The 15,830-nt window shown below is 45.0% G+C and overlaps 1 non-coding gene and 1 pseudogene across 1 annotated transcript; both read right to left on the bottom strand.

Annotated features, from left to right (window-relative positions):
* Positions 1–233: 233 nt before the first annotated feature.
* LOC103298590 (ferritin heavy chain-like) lies at positions 234–779 on the bottom strand (annotated as a pseudogene).
* Positions 780–14,049: 13,270 nt separating this feature from the next.
* On the bottom strand, positions 14,050–14,156 carry LOC114227724 (U6 spliceosomal RNA). The gene has a single exon (XR_003613795.2). It is a non-coding gene; the product is annotated as a U6 spliceosomal RNA (small nuclear RNA).
* Between the last annotated feature and the right edge of the window lie 1,674 nt (positions 14,157–15,830).

The following is a 15,830-nucleotide window of genomic DNA, read 5'->3' as shown; positions in this document are numbered from 1 at the left end:
AAGCAAGCTGATTCACTGGAATTTAAGGTCAACCTATCAGATCTGATGCATTCTTTTTTTTTTTTTTTTTTTTGTACCAAATTACTTTTTGAAGGAATGGTGCAAATGAAAGACATAAGTGGATGGATGATTTGGTACACGTTATACAAAAGGTAAAGGTAACTCCAACATGCAAGTACTGGTTTCGTGGCCAGGGAAGTCACCCCCGCACCTGTGGGAAGGAAGCCTCAGGCTTAGCTCTCATCACTGTCTCGCAGGGTGTGCTTGTCAAAGAGATTCTCTGCCATGCTAATTTCGGGGGCCCCCAATCTTTCCAAGTTGGTTACATAGTCACCCAATTCTTTGATGGATTCACCTGCTCATGCAGGTAGTGAGTCTCAATGAAATCACACAAATGAGGGTCATTTCCGTGAGTGGCCAGTGTGTGCAAGTGCAGTAGTGACTGATTCACACTTTTTCCAAGTGTGATACAGACTCCATTGCATTCAGCCTGTTCTCCCAGTCATCCCGGGCTGGTTTCTTGATATCCTGAAGGAAGATTCAGCCACCTCATTGGTTCTGCAGCTTCATCAGTTTCTCAGCATGTTCCCCCTCCTCATGAGATTGGTGATGAAAATATGTGGCAAAGTTCTTCAAAGCCACATATCATCGCAGTCAAAGTAGTAAGACATGGACAGGTAGATGTAGGAAGCATAGAGCTCCAGGTTGATCAGGCGGTTGATGGCGGCCTCTAAGTCCTGGTGGTAGTTCTGGTGCACCTGTGAGGTGGAAGTGGCCATCGTGGTGGGTGGCTAAGGAGAGGAGGCTGCACAGCACTAGAGCACAGGAGGCTGCACAGCACAGCACAGGTGCCTTGGGGCTGTCCAAGGGAGCTGTGAGGAGGTGGCTGAAGGTAGATGTGGGCAGCTGGCTGGGGTGGGGGTCAAGGGCCAGTTCCATCCAAGCTTGTTGAAGCAGAAAACCACAGCGACTCCCCTCAAAGATTGTCTCATTGCATTTCTTGGACTGCATTTTCTTCTCATTGGTCTACACTCTTGGCTCAGGCAATCTTACCTGATCCTGTGGTTTTCTTTTTTTCTTTCTTTCCTTTTTTTTTTTTTTTTGTTGTTGTTGTTGTTGTTTTCTTTTTGATCCTGTGGTTTTTAATGGTATCTACCTTCTGTCACTTCCCAGTTCCTACCTGTTACATCCTTCTGAGCTCAGACCTATATATCCAATCCCTATTTAACAGCTGCACTTGGTTCTTTCATAGTCATCTCAAATATAGTGTATCTAAACCTGAACATTTGAACCCCCCAACTCCCCACCTCCCTCTGCTTGCAATATGTACCTCCTTCAGTGTTTGCCATTTCAATATGGTGCTTTTAATCTCTCATTGCTAATACCTGACACCAGGGGGGTGCCATCCCTGACACTTTCCTCCTTATCTCTCTCACTACCACTCCCATCTAGAACATCACCTAGTCCAATGGAGACAAGCTTGAAAATGAATTGATAATCCATTCACTTCTCCTGGTCTCTACTGCTCCAACCTGATCCAAGCCACCCTGCTCTCTAACCAGGGCTACACAAGAGCCTGAGGGTTGGTCTCTCCTCCCCCCTATTTTGCTGCCCACCTCAACTCCCTATGCAGCAACCATAACAAATGTTTTTATTGTGGCAAAATACATGTAACAAAAATTTACCATTTTAACCATTTTTAAGTAGTTCGGTAGCATAAGTACACCACCATCCATCTTCAGAACTCTGTCATCTTTCCCAGCTAAAACTCTGCACCTATTAAATAATAATAACACCCCACTCTCCCTACCCACCTACCCACAGGAACTGATAACCACCATTCTACTTTCTGTTTCTATGAATTTGACTACTCTGGAAACCTCACATTAAGTGTAATCAGACAGTGTTTGTCCTGTTATATCTGGCTTGGTTTATTTAGCATAATGTTTTCAAGGTTCATCCATGTTATAGTACCTATATGTCAGAATTTCTTTTGTGTAAGGCTGAATAACAGTGCATTGTACATATATGCCACATTTTGTTTATCCTTATATCTGTTGATGAATATGCGGGTTGTTTCCATCTTTTGGCTATTGAGAATAATGCTGCTATGAACATGCAGGTACAAATATGTTTGTGTCCTTGCTTTCAGTTCTTTTGGGTATATATCCAGTAGAATTGCTGGATCAGTGATAATTCTATGTTTAATTTTTTGAGTAACCATAACAAACTTAAAAACGTTAGTTGGAGCCTTAGCCAGTTTGGCTCAGTGGATAGAGCATCAGCCTGCACACTAAAGAAAGGGTCCTGGGTTCAGTTCCCGTCAAGGGCACATATCTTGGTTGTAGGCTTGACCCTGGAAGCAACCAATCTATGTGTCTCTCCCCCTCCCTGCCACTCTCTCTGAAAATAAATTTAAAAATATCCTTGGGTGAGGATTAACACACACACACACACACACACACACACACACACACAAAAAAAAAAAAAAATTAGTTGGATTATGTCTTTCCTAAAGTTCTTTGATGACTTCCCGTTGCACCTGGTAATCACTAAACAGATGTTCCAAATTTTGCCTATCTGCCCTGGCCTTTCCCACCTTACTCCATTTCACTCAGCCCCTGCCTTTCTTACCCTGTTCCAGCCTCACTGGTCTTCTTTCCGTCACTCAAGGACACAAAGTTCATCCTTGTTTCATCACCTTCACATAGCTTTTCCCTGTCTGGAATTTAATTTCTTTCTACTCTTCTACTCTCTAGGTGTCAATTTAAATATCACAGGAAAGTCTTTCCTGAGCTAGTCCTAGGCCTCTCCCCTGACCCCACCCCTCAATCACCCATCCCCCCCACACACACACTCCCTGCTATCTAATCCTGATGTTTGTATATAACCTGTATCTCTCAATTGATTGGTTGAGGGGTTGTAAGATCAAGGCTCCTGACTCTCACATTCTCATTCTTATCCACAGCACGGATCACTTGGTTGAATAAATGAAGAGCCCTGTTACATTATGAGTTTTTGTTGTTACTTTTCTTGCTGTTGCTTATGTGTCTTCATAAAATGATGGTTGAGCTCTCCTATTGGTGTTTGTATATGCCATGCCATCTGTCATGCACAGAATGTTGTATCCCCCTAAAATTCATTTGTTGAAGCCCTGGTCCTCAATGTGATGGTATTTGGAGTGGGTCTTTGGGAGGTGATTTGGTCATGAGGGCAGGGACAGGATTGGTGCCCTTATAAGAAGAGACACCAGAGAGCTTGAGTGATCTCTCTTATTGAGTGCACTAAGGAAAGGCTATGCTAGGATACAGTGAGAAGGCGGCCATTTGTAAGCCAGGAAGAGAGCTCTCACCAGAAACCAACCATGCTGGGACTCTGATCTTGGACTTCCAGTCTCCAGAACTGTGAGAAAATAAATGTCTTTCATTTAAGACATCTAGTCTATAGTGTTTTTTAATAGCAGCCAGAGCAGATGAATATACCCTCTACCTCAAATCCATCATGTTACACTCAACTGGTATAATATGAGCATGTTACTTAGCATTGCTGTCATTACATCTCGTAATAGAATTGGTTGTTCATATGTCTGTTCCTTTTTCCCCCCCCCCCCATTGATTTTTAGATGGAGTGGAAGGGAGGGAGATAGATAGAGAGAAATATTGATGTGAGAGAGACATATCCATTGGTTGCATCCCCACGTGCCCTGACCAGGGCTGGGGATCAAACCTGCAAACCAGATACATGCCCTTGACCGGGAATCCAACCTATGACCCTTTGGTGCGCAGGCTGACACTCTAATCGCTGAAACACACCGGCCAGGGCTCATGTGCCTGTTTCCATCATCAGACTTAAACTATTAGTTGAGGTAGGAACCACATGTGATTTATTTCTTCTTTATCTCGCCTGTTGTTAACCCCATTCAGAGCCATACACTGAGAGGCATGTTTTTAAAAGTTGGCTGAAATTATTTGGTGGCTTGGTTTAAATACATCTCTAGCAATTTTACATTTATGAATATATTCTCTTTCCAAAAACAGTTTTGAATAAACTTGGCTTCTCAAATGTTAGTAATTGTCAAACATTTTAAATCACTATCTAGCCATATTGCAATTAGAGCAAAAATATGATGCATACTTATGCTAACTAGTGAATGATTTAAATTATCACATTTCTCTTTATTTTGTGAATGTTTTTTTTAGCATTCAGACTGAGTGCCTAAATTATTTAAATGTCTCTCTGTGTGTATACACAAATGTTAATAATAACTACCATTGCTGAGTTCCTGCATCTTGTAAACCCATATGGTTGGGCTCTTAATGCTATGCTAAAGTGCTTTATATAGATGATATAATTTAATCTTCACATAATCCTGTAACGTAAATATTTTTATTCCAGGTTTATAGAAGGGAAAACGTTCTCTCACAAAGACTGAGTAACTCCCTAAGGCTTCCTAGCAGGTGAGTGGTAGAGTCAGGATTTGAACTCAGGCTGTCTAAGCCCAAAGCCACACCCTTACATATTTGCTGTGAATAATCAGTCAGCTTTATCTTCCCTGAAGTCTGGGCTACGCTCATTTCCTTCTTTAATGCATCCTCAGTGCAATGGAAAGCAACCTTATCCTTGGAGTTGATCTTATTTCTTAAGCTGGGAGGCCTCCCTGAGAACAGAAGTTACAGTTTAGGGAAAATTTCAGGTCATTTAACGGTCAGGGCAGGCTAGGTCATGCTTAGTGAAAACAACCTCAAAATCCCAATGGCCTACAACAACAAACAGTTTATTTCTAGCTCACATTATGTCTGTTGCAGGCTCAGCTCCATGTCCGGAACCCAAGCTTGTGGCAGCCTTTATTTGACATTGCCTATCTTCAGACAGAATTAAAAGGGGGACAGTGAAAACACACAATGACCTCGTTGGCCAAAGTCACATGGCCAAGCCTGATATCATGGGGTGCGAATTACAGTCCTTGCCCAGAAAGGAACAGCTATTACTTTGAACAATATTACAGTCTATCATAAAGTTCTTTTTCACTATGAAAAAAAAACCCAGATTATTTCAATCTGGCAAGAACATTTTTGTTCTGTATTCCATAAATCCATAGCACTGTGCTGCTTTTGCCAGAACACTATGGCAATCACTTCTTTTTAATTTAAAAAGATAACATTTCATCTAAGAACTTAGAACTCAGAGAATGCATAATTTAAGGTTTATGAAACAGAGGCCTTTTTAAATAAACAAAACCACATGAATATAATAAAACTAATTTGTCAAATAAAAACTCTTCTATATACGTGTACATTATATCTCCTGAACAACAGTCATCAATTCAAAAATTAGAAATATTTTCATCACTAAATTTTGGCCATGTATCTTCACTATACTGTCTGATTCAGCATTCAGAGCACCTTTTTATTTCTCATAGTTCTGGAAGCTGGAAGTCTGAGATCAGGGTGCCAGTAGAGGCAGTGTCTAGGGAGGCCTGCTTTCTGTTTCTTAGGTGGCTGTCTTTGGGAGTGACCTCATATGGCAGAAGGGGCTCACTAGAGTCTCTTTTATATAAGGGCACTAATTTCATTCATGAGGGCTCCACCCTTATAACCTACTCACCTCCCAAAGGCCCCGGCTCCTAATACTATTGCATTGGGCATTAGGGTTCAACATAAGAATTTGGGGAGACACAGATACTTAGTCTATAGCAGTGATGAGATTACCATTTGAATGGACAGACTTGAGTAAAGCAGATGGCTCCATCTCACTTCTGTGGGTGGGCCTCATCCAATCTACTGGAGGCCTGAACAACAGAGCAAAAGGCTGAGTAAAGGTAATTTTTGTTCTCTCCCTCTTTCTCTCTTTCTTTCTCTCTCTCTCTCAACTCTCTCCCCTTGCCTGATTGCCTCCCAGCTGGGACATGAGTCTTCTCCTGTTTTAAGGACCTGGACTCAGATTGGAACCACACCATAAGCTCCTCTGAGTCTTCAGCTTGCCAATTGCAGATCTTGAGACTTCTCAGCCTTCATAACTGGCACGAGCCAAACTTTATAATTAATATGTATATAAAATATTCCTTACAGTTTGTATATATTTACATATGTATATGTATGTATATGCATATGTAGATGTATATATACATATTGGCTCTGTTTCTCTAGCGAACCCTGACTTACACAAACAGATTAGAAAATCTTCCTGCTGTATGGTTGGGAAAACTGTGGTTTAAAGAGATGCAACTCTTCTTGAGTCATACAGCAAGCAAGGTTTCTGGGTTCCAGACTCTGGATTTACAACCTGAACCAAACCAGCAGCAGGGCAGGTTTGCTGTGCGACCTAAATTTGGCCAGCATCCCCCTTGACCCCAAGCCCAGCGTGGCACAGGCCAGTGTGGGCTTTGTTGCTTGTGGTTGCTTCCAGGGACCTGGCTCCGGGGAATCTATCAGAAGCCTGCCTTGCTCACACCAAGTGCATGGAAGGGACCTCTGCCTCCCAATCAGGCTGTGGCAGACATGAGGCACGGAGCTTTCGGATGGTATGGGTCCTAGTATGAGATTTTCAAGGACAAGGTCAGAGATTAGTCCAGTTGGCTCTTTCTGTGCCAGCAAAAATACTCTCAACTATAATTAAAACAAAAATAAAAAGAGCCAAATAAAATTTGCAGGGGCCAAACTTTCCATGCCTTAAGCCTGATAACATGTTTTAAAACCAAGGAATCAAACAAGGTCAAGAAAATAATTTTGTTCTATTGAAATGACCCCATAAACTTTCTGCTTTGTGGAGGGGTATAATCTAACAGAAGCACATGGTAAATCACCTGGCCACCATCACCACACTGGTTCTAAATAAAGCTAGCCTACAGTTACACAGGCTTAGATGGCACGCAGATGGCCAATGGGCCCATGAAAAGATGCTCAACATCACTAATCCTCAGGAAAATGCAAATCAAACCATCATGGTTGGTCAGATTTTTCAAATGCAAAGAATTAATATGTTCATATAAATATTTCAGCTCATTTCTATTTGTTTCTAAAGGCATTATATACTCATATATCAGCAAATGTATGTGGAATGTTATATTTATATGAATTGATCATTAAATTTATACCTTTCTGTACTTGGAAATACTTAGATTAGATCCCTCCACAATAATAAGATATCACCTCACTTCCATTAGGGTGGCTTTTTTCAAGGACAAGAGATAACAAGCATTGGTGAGGATGCGGAGAAAAGAGAACATGTGCACTGTTTCTGGGACTGTAAATTGGTACAAGCACTATTGAAACCAGTATAAAAGTTCCTCAAATAATTAAAAATACATATTATAATGCAACAATCCCACTTCTGTGTATTTATCCAAAGGATATAAAATCAGTATCTCAACAAGATATCTGCACCCCCAAACATCACCTGGTACACTGTAAATATATACAAGCATTACTATTCACAATATCCAAAACATGGAAGCAACCTAAGTGTTCCTTGATGGATAAATGGATAAAGAAAATGGGATATATATATATATATATATATATATATATATATATATATTAGAGGTCCAGTGCACGAAATTCGTGCACTGAGGGGGAGGGGTCCCTCAGCCTGGCTTGAACCCTCTCACAGTCGGGGAGCCCTCAGGGGATGTCCGACTGATGGCTTAGGCCCACTCCCCACCACGGGAAGCGGACCAAAGCCGTCAGTAGGACATCCTTAGCATTGCCGCGGAGGCAGAAGAGGCTCCCACTACTGCTGCTTCGCTCGCCCGCCATGAGCCCAGCTTCTGGCTGACCAGTGCTTCCCCTGTGGGAGCATACTGACCGGTCATTCCGCTGTCGGGCCAAAACCAGCTCTCTGACATCCCCCTAAGGGTCCTGGATTGTGAGAGGGTGCAGGCCAGGCCAAGAAACCCCACCAGTGCACGATTGGGGCTGGGGAGGGATGCAGGAGATTGGCCAGCTGGGGAGGGACCGTGGGAGGGTTCCAGGGCATTTCTGGCCCATCTCGCTCAGTCCTGATTGTCCGGACCCCAGCAGCAAGCTAACCTACCGGTTGGAGCATCTGCCCCCTGGTGGTCAGTGCATGTCATAGCAAGCAGTTGAGCGGCCTTAGCATATCATTAGCATATTATGTTTTGATTGGTTGAATGGCTGACTGGATGACCGGACACTTAGCATATTAGGCTTTATTATATAGGATGATGTAAATGCATCATAACAGAGGCTGCGTGGTAAGGCCTAAGATGTCCCCTCTATTAAAGGAATCGGGACCATATTGTCATGCACTCATTCGGCGAACATCTCCAGTGCTTTCTCTAGCCCTGAGCAGTCTTTCTCTCAGGTGATGGTTCCCAGGTGATGGAATTTCTGCCAACGACCCCCAAGGGTCCCTCCAAGGAGACACTGCCAACAAACACCACACTGGCTTATCTGACTCTCAGATTTGTTTTGTTTTGTTCATTTGTACATTTCTTACAGTAGAATCTGTGTCTGACATGCTAGACTTGGACCGTTTCACATTGACAAAAAGATCTGAGTCTCTAGGCCCTCCAGCAAGACGGCCTCTGCAAGGCCTCCTGGGAGATCAGACAACTGCCATTGGGGACCATGGAGAATGGACCCGTCGTCTCCTCGGACAAACAGTTGGCAGGAGTCACACATTTCCCAACATTTAGGATCCAGGCAACACTGTGACGGGGTCCAAGGTGACTGGTGTCCATGGTGGGCAGACCCCAGTGGCCCTGCTTCCTGGTGTCCTGCCTCGTGTGAACACTTCCTCTCGAGTGTGGGAAAGGCCATGGCTGCTCCTAACAGCCCAGCCAGGGAACTGGGATGTGGCTCCTGCGGCTCCCTGGGGCCTGTCAGGCTCAGTCGTGGCAGCCATGGTGGGAGGTCCCCTTGGTGACTGGAGAAGCCGTGGCAAGAAGCCAGGGTGGCCTCTAGGACCTCAGGGAGTCTCTGTCCACAGCCAGCACGCAGCTGGGCCTCTAGTCGGACAGTCCCCAGGACGGGTCCTGCCAGCGTCCCGATGAGCGTGGGCCAGAAGGCTCCCCAATCGCCGCAGCTTTGAGCAGCGTGTGAGAGCTGGAGCAGAAGGTCCGCTAAGCTGCCCCACTCTGACCACAGGACCTGTGAGACCCAGGCCTGCTGTTGGCTGAGTCCACAGGGGTTTTACTGCCCCTGCTGCCCTCTGCCACCACCTCCCCTCTTGTGCAGCACCGCTGTCTGCCTGCCCAGCTCCCGTGTTCCTGCACCACTCAGTGTCCCCCCGTGTATTCCTGAGTGCACCTCACTTTCTGAAGTGCTGGCCTCACCCTCCCCGCCACTTACTCTCCACTTGCTCAGAGCCAGTGCCAGGCCTGCAGGACGAGGGGGGAGGGCAGCCACTGCATCACAACCCCCAGCAGCAGTTGCTTCAGGAGCTCCACTGGGTGACTCCCCGGCGTGCATCAATGGTCTCAATAGGAGTCCCAAATTTCCCAATAAATCTCCAAACAAAATTAATTTAATGGCTTTAATTAGCCTTAATGGACTATTCCTATTAGTATCTGCTCCTTTTGTGAGGTTGTTGAGGAAATTCTTAGAGAGGAACAAACCAACAGGCCAATGAGGGAAACGATTGGTCCAAAATCTTTTGAAATTAATTGCCTATGTGCTATCTACTCACATCTCCTTCCATGTGCAGTGCTCACACTATATCTGGAGTGGGGCAGGTGGGGACCCAGCTCGAGTGACCTGGAGGAAGCACGGGGAGAGCAGTAACCACTGGTCACCCCTGGTGTTGCTGGTGGTATCCTTTCTTCCTTGTGGAGTGTCTAGGGAGGGGAAGCAGCTGCAGTGCCCAAGGCCGAGTTCCAGGAGGCCTGCAGTGCTGTCAGGATCGTGCCAGCGGCACTGGTCCATTGGTTCCTGGCCTGTCCTCTGGAGATTGAACCTGCAAGACTACTAAGGAAGCCAGTCCCCAGTTCTGCCCCGCCTCCGCCACCGATTGATTGGAGTCTGAGGGCCGGGAGGAGGGACCAAGCGGTCTGCTTTCCACCTGCCCACTCACCTCACCAGTCACTGCTGCCACAGATTCATCAGGCCTGAGGGACCCCAGTTCCCCCATTAGCCATCCCCTGATCAATAGAGCCTGCTGTTTAGTCGTCCGTCTGGTCATTTAGGTCTTGATGGACCCTGGCTCTTTATATATTAGTAGATGTGTGTGTGTGTGTGTGTATACACACACACACACACACACACACACACACACACACATATATATATATATATATATATATATATATATATATATATATATCCTATCTAATAAAAGAGTAATATGCAAATTAACCATCACTCTGCTACACCCACAAGCTACTCCCACCAGCCAATCAGGAGTGAGTATGCAAATTAACCCAACCAAGATGGCTTCGGCCACAGAGCAAGCAGGAGGCTTGGGTTTCCCCGGCAATGGAGGAAGCCAAGCTTTCTGCACACCCTGGCAGGCCCAGGCTTCCACTCAAGGCTACAAAGTTTCAATTACAGAAGATAAACAAATCCCAGATACCAGGGCCTCCACTTGGGTCCCTGGGGGGAGTGGCCAGCCTGCAAACCACCACAGGCCTCTCGCCCAGGCCACCCCATGCCCCAAGGGAACCCCCACCCTGATCTGGGACACCCTTCAAGACAAACCAGCTGGCCCCCACCCATTCACCAGGCCTCTATCCTATCTAATAAAAGAGTAATATGCAAATTGACCATCACTCCAACCCACAAGATGGCTGCTCCCATGTGGTCAAAGATCCTGCCCCCATGTGGACACAAGATGGCCACCACAAGATGGCCAGCAGGGGAGGGCAGTTGGGAGGGACCAGGCCTGCAAGGGAGGGCAGTTGTGGACAATCAAGCCTGCAGGGGAGGGCAGTTAGGGGTGACCAGGCTGGGAGAGGAGAGAAGTTGGAGGTGACCGGGCCTGCAGGGAAGGGTAGTTGGGGGTGACCAAGCCTGCAGGGGAAGGCAGTTAGGGGTGACCAGGCCTGCAGGGGAGGGCAGTTAGGGGTGACCAGGCCTGCAGGGGAGGGCAGTTAGGGGCAATCAGGCTGGCAGGGGAGTGGTTAGGGGGTGATCAGGCTGGCAGGCAGTAGTGGTTAGGGGCAATCAGGAAGGCAGGCAGGCGAGCAGTTGGGAGCCAGCAGTCCTGGATTGTGAGAGGGATGTCCCAGATTGGAGAGGGTTCAGGCTGGGCTGAGGGACACACACACACACACACCCGTGCATGAATTTCATGCACCGGGCCTCTAGTGTGTATGTATATGTATGTGTGTGTGTGTGCGTGTGTGTGTATCCTACCTAATAATAGACAAATATGCAAATTGACCATACCTCCGACACACCCACAAGCCATGCCACAAGCCACACCCACCACCCAATCAGCGAGCATGCAAATTAACCCAAACCAAGATGGCTACAGCCACAGAGAGCAAGGTTTCCTAGGTAACAGAGGAAGCCAAGCTTTCCGCCTGCCCTTGCCAGGCCTAAGCCTCCACTCAAGCTACAAAGTTTCAATTATACAAGGTAAACAAATTCTAACAAATGGCGGCAGAATGGAGCTTGAGAGAGCAGGCCAGGGTTGCCGCCAGCAACAGGGGAAGCAAAGCTTTCCGCACTCCCTGGCCGGGCCCACCCACTTAAGGCAACAAAGTTTCAATTATAACTCCAACAGAAATGGCTGCCGGCCTCAGAGGGAGCCCCAGGCTTGGCTCTACTCCAGGCTACAAAGTTTCAATTGTAGAAGGAAAATAAATTCCAGATACCAGGGCCTCCGCTTGGGTTGCCAGGGGGCGTGGCCGGCCTGCAAACCACCACAGGCCCCTCGCTCAGGCTGCCCCACGCCCCAAGGGAACCCCCACCTGATCCAGGACACCCTTCAGGGCAAACCAGCTGGCCCCCACCCCTGTACCAGGCCTCTATCCTATCTAATAAAAGAGTAATATACAGATTGATCATCACTGCAACACACAATATAGCTGCCCCCATGTGGTCAAAGATCCTGCCCCCATGTGGACACAAGATGGCCACCACAAGATGGCCAGCAGGAGAGGGCAGTTGGGAGGCACCAGCCTGCAAGGGAGGGCAGTTGAGAAGGACCAGGCCTGCAAGGGAGGGCAGTTGGAGGTGATCAACCCTGCAGGAGAGGGCAGTTAAGGGTGACCAGGCTGGCAGAGGAGGGAAGTTGGGGGCAAACAGGCTGGCAGCAGAGTGGTTAGGGGGTGATCAGGCTGGCAGGCAGAAGCGGTTAGGGGCAATCAGGAAGGCAGGCAGGCAAGCAGTTGGGAGCCAGCAGTCCTGGATTGTGTGAGGGATGTCCGACTGCCCATTTAGGGATCCGACTGCCCACTGGGATCGGGCCTAAATGGGCAGTTGGACATCCCTCGAGGGGTCCCATATTGGAGAGTGTACAGGCTGAGCTGAGGGACAACCCCCTCTGTGCACGAATTTTGTGCACTGGGCCTCTAATATATATATATATATATATATATATATATATATATATATATATGAATAATATTTAGCCATAAAAAAGAAGGAAATCCTGCCATTTGCAACAACATGAATAAATCTGGAGATTATGTTATTGAAATAAACCAAATACAAAAAGACAAATATTGTATGATCTCATTTTACATGTGAAATATAAAATGGTCAAACCCATAGAAACAGGGCTGGGGGAAAGAGGAAATAAGAGGTATTGGTAAGAGGATACAAAGTTTCAGAACAAGAACAGCATTGATCAGACTGTCAGACCTCAGAGGGAAGGTAGGGGAGGGTGGGGACAAGGGAGATAGATCAACCAAAGGACTTGTGTGCTTGCATATGAGCCTAACCAGTGATCACGGACAACAGAGGGAAGGGGGCATGCATGTGGGGGGGTTTGGGAAGGGAATGGGGGGGGGGGTTGATGACAAATATGTGATACCTTAATCAATAAAGTAATTTAAAAATAAATAAATAAATAAATAAATAAATAAATAAAATTTTATTTATTAAAAAAAAAAAAAGAGGATACAAAGTTTCAGTTATGCAGGATGAAAAATTTCTGGAGCACTAATGTACAGCGTTTTGACTATAGTTAACAATGTTTATCATATACATGAAATTTGCTAAGAGAATGGATCTTAAGTGATCTCATCACAAAAATATAAATGAAGATAACTATGTGAGGTGATATATATGTTAATTAGTTTGATTTTGGTAACCATTTCACAATATATACACATATCAAACATCACCTGGTATACCTTAAATATATATACAATTTTTATTTTTCGATTATACCTTAATAAACCTAGTGGGGAGGGGGGAAAACAAAGAAAAGAAACAGATTTAGCCTGAGATGCCTGGCTTTGTGATTTATGATCTTGAATGAATAACTCATCACCCCTGACCCTCAGGATCTTTTACTGGTAAATGAATTTTAATAATATCTAACTCATGTTGTTATTGAAAAAATTTAAATGAGATCCTCTGTATCAGGGTATCTCAAACTCAGCATTATTGACACTTAAGCCAGATAGTTCTTCGTTGTAGAGGCTGCCCTGTACATTGTAGGATGTTTAGCAGCAGCCCTAGCCTTTACTCATTACAGCAACACTCTCCCAAGCTGGTCTGACCAAAAATGACTCCAGATAGTGCCAAATCCTCTGGTGAGGTGGGGTGAGGGTAGGAGACATTGCCCCTATTGAGAACTACTGCTATATATGGAAGTATTTTGTAAAATCATAAAACATTGTCTGGTTGTTGATTTTTTTAATATTAAAGCTCATACTTTATTTAAATTTTTTTTCAATCACAGTTTATATTCAATATTCTTTTGTATTAGTTTCAAGTGTACAGCATAGTGGTTAGGCAATCATATACTTTACAAAGTGTTCCTCCTGATATTTGCAGTACCCAGCAGGCACTATACATAACTGTTACAAAATTATTGACTATATTTCCTATGCTGTACTTGACATCCCCATGACTGTTTTGTAACTACAAATCTGTAATTTTCAATCCTTTCACCTTTTTCACCCAGTTTCCCAACAAAAATATAGAACACTTCATGAATGTGTGTGTCATCCTTGCTCAGGGGCCATGCTGATCTTCTCTGTATCATTTCAATTTTAGTACACGTGCTACTGAAGTGAGCACAGTTGTTGATTATTATTAACATGCAATTACTTTATTATATTTTTTTATTTTTCGCCATCCTGAAGACATTTTATTCATTCGTATGTGGATGAAAAATTAAAATACTTTAAGAATTTTAAAATAAACAATTGAATTTATACACTAAAAATATACCTCTGTCTTTTCTTTCACTGGTAATTGAAAGCATTCTCGATAGAGGGAAAAGCTAGTGTGCAGGTTCCAAGGAAGAAAGAAGTCCAGTAGGTGGAGATTACTGACAGAGGGGGAGAGTGGTAAAGGAGATTTATTGTACCAAGGCAAAAGGATTTCAAATTCAATCAAAGTTTTCATTATCAAGAATTTTAAAATAATGAAGAGACTCTTATTTTCAGTCTATATTATAATCGTTACCTTGTAGCTACCCTTAGATCCCACCAAAAGTGCATCTCAGCTGCAAAGACAGAGTACCTGATACACAGTAATTCAGGGCTATTGCCCCAAGCTGTGCCCACCAGGACCCTCTGCCCAGCCCCTCTGCTTCATCTTCCAGACCAGGTATACACGATGCTTATGGTACTCCTGGATCATTATGTGTCCCATCAATTCCACTCTCCCTTGTCCTCAATAGGCAGCAGCTGGCTCCTGAAACAGATGTCCAGCTGGTAGATGACTTACTTGGGCTGCGCTCAGCGCCTTGCATCAGAGCAGCAAATGCCAGCTATCCTTCAAAATATGTGCTATTTGCAGGGTTGATGGGACTTGTGGTCAGACACTGCTACATTATGAATGCCCTCTGAGGAGTTCAGTATAGGGATGGATCGCGATGATTTTAAAGTAACCACTTCCAAATCTTCACTGGTTATCTTAATATATACAAAAGAGCAGTGGCACGTAAAATGTAAAAGCCACCGAGATTCCCTATGGAAATGTATAATGGTTGTTGTGTGGCATGCAGAAGTCCTGGTTATTTTATGTTTCTAACAAAGTTTGAGCACACGACAACCATTTTTTAGAGAAGGAGGCCACGTGGTCCCCAAGAATATGAGAAACAGGAGAGAGCCGGGGACCAAATGCACAGAGCTCTTCCCATTATTGACTGTGAAGCCCCCAGACTGTGTCCCCTGCAAGTGCTGGTACAATTTCTTCATCTTTCTATGCTCTGTATCTGTATTTGTCTGAGTCCATTTGGGCTGCTATACCACAGACTGAGGAGCTAAAACAACAGACGTTTATTTCTCACTGTTCTGGAGACCAGAAGTCCAAGACCAAGGTGCTGGCAGATTTGGTGTCTGGTGAGAGCCTACTTCCTGTTCCATAGATGAGACTATGTTTTTGCTGTGCCCTCACATGGTGGAAGGGGTGAGGGAGCTCTCTGGGGTTTCTTTTATAAGGGCGCTAATCCCATTCACGAGGGCTGCACCCTCATGACCTCATCACCTCCCCTAATACCACTCTCCCCAGAATATTCAATATTCTGATCACTTTTCGGGTCAGGATTTCAACAGATGAAATTGGGGAGGAAGCACAAAACATTCAGTCCATAACAACATCTGACGCTTGAAAGCTATTTAATGAATAATAAATTTGCATCAAATTGTAGCTCTCAAACTTGCCAACATATTGGAATACCTGGACAACTTGAAAAATATTTACCCCCCCCCCCCCGCCCCCCACAAGAGATTCTGGTGAAGGGCA

The sequence above is a fragment of the Eptesicus fuscus genome, chromosome 2, assembly GCF_027574615.1.
Source record: "Eptesicus fuscus isolate TK198812 chromosome 2, DD_ASM_mEF_20220401, whole genome shotgun sequence".
NCBI classification, from domain to species: domain Eukaryota; kingdom Metazoa; phylum Chordata; class Mammalia; order Chiroptera; family Vespertilionidae; genus Eptesicus; species Eptesicus fuscus.
Note: the sequence above shows the minus strand (reverse complement) of the source record. Positions and strands in the feature narration are given on the sequence as shown.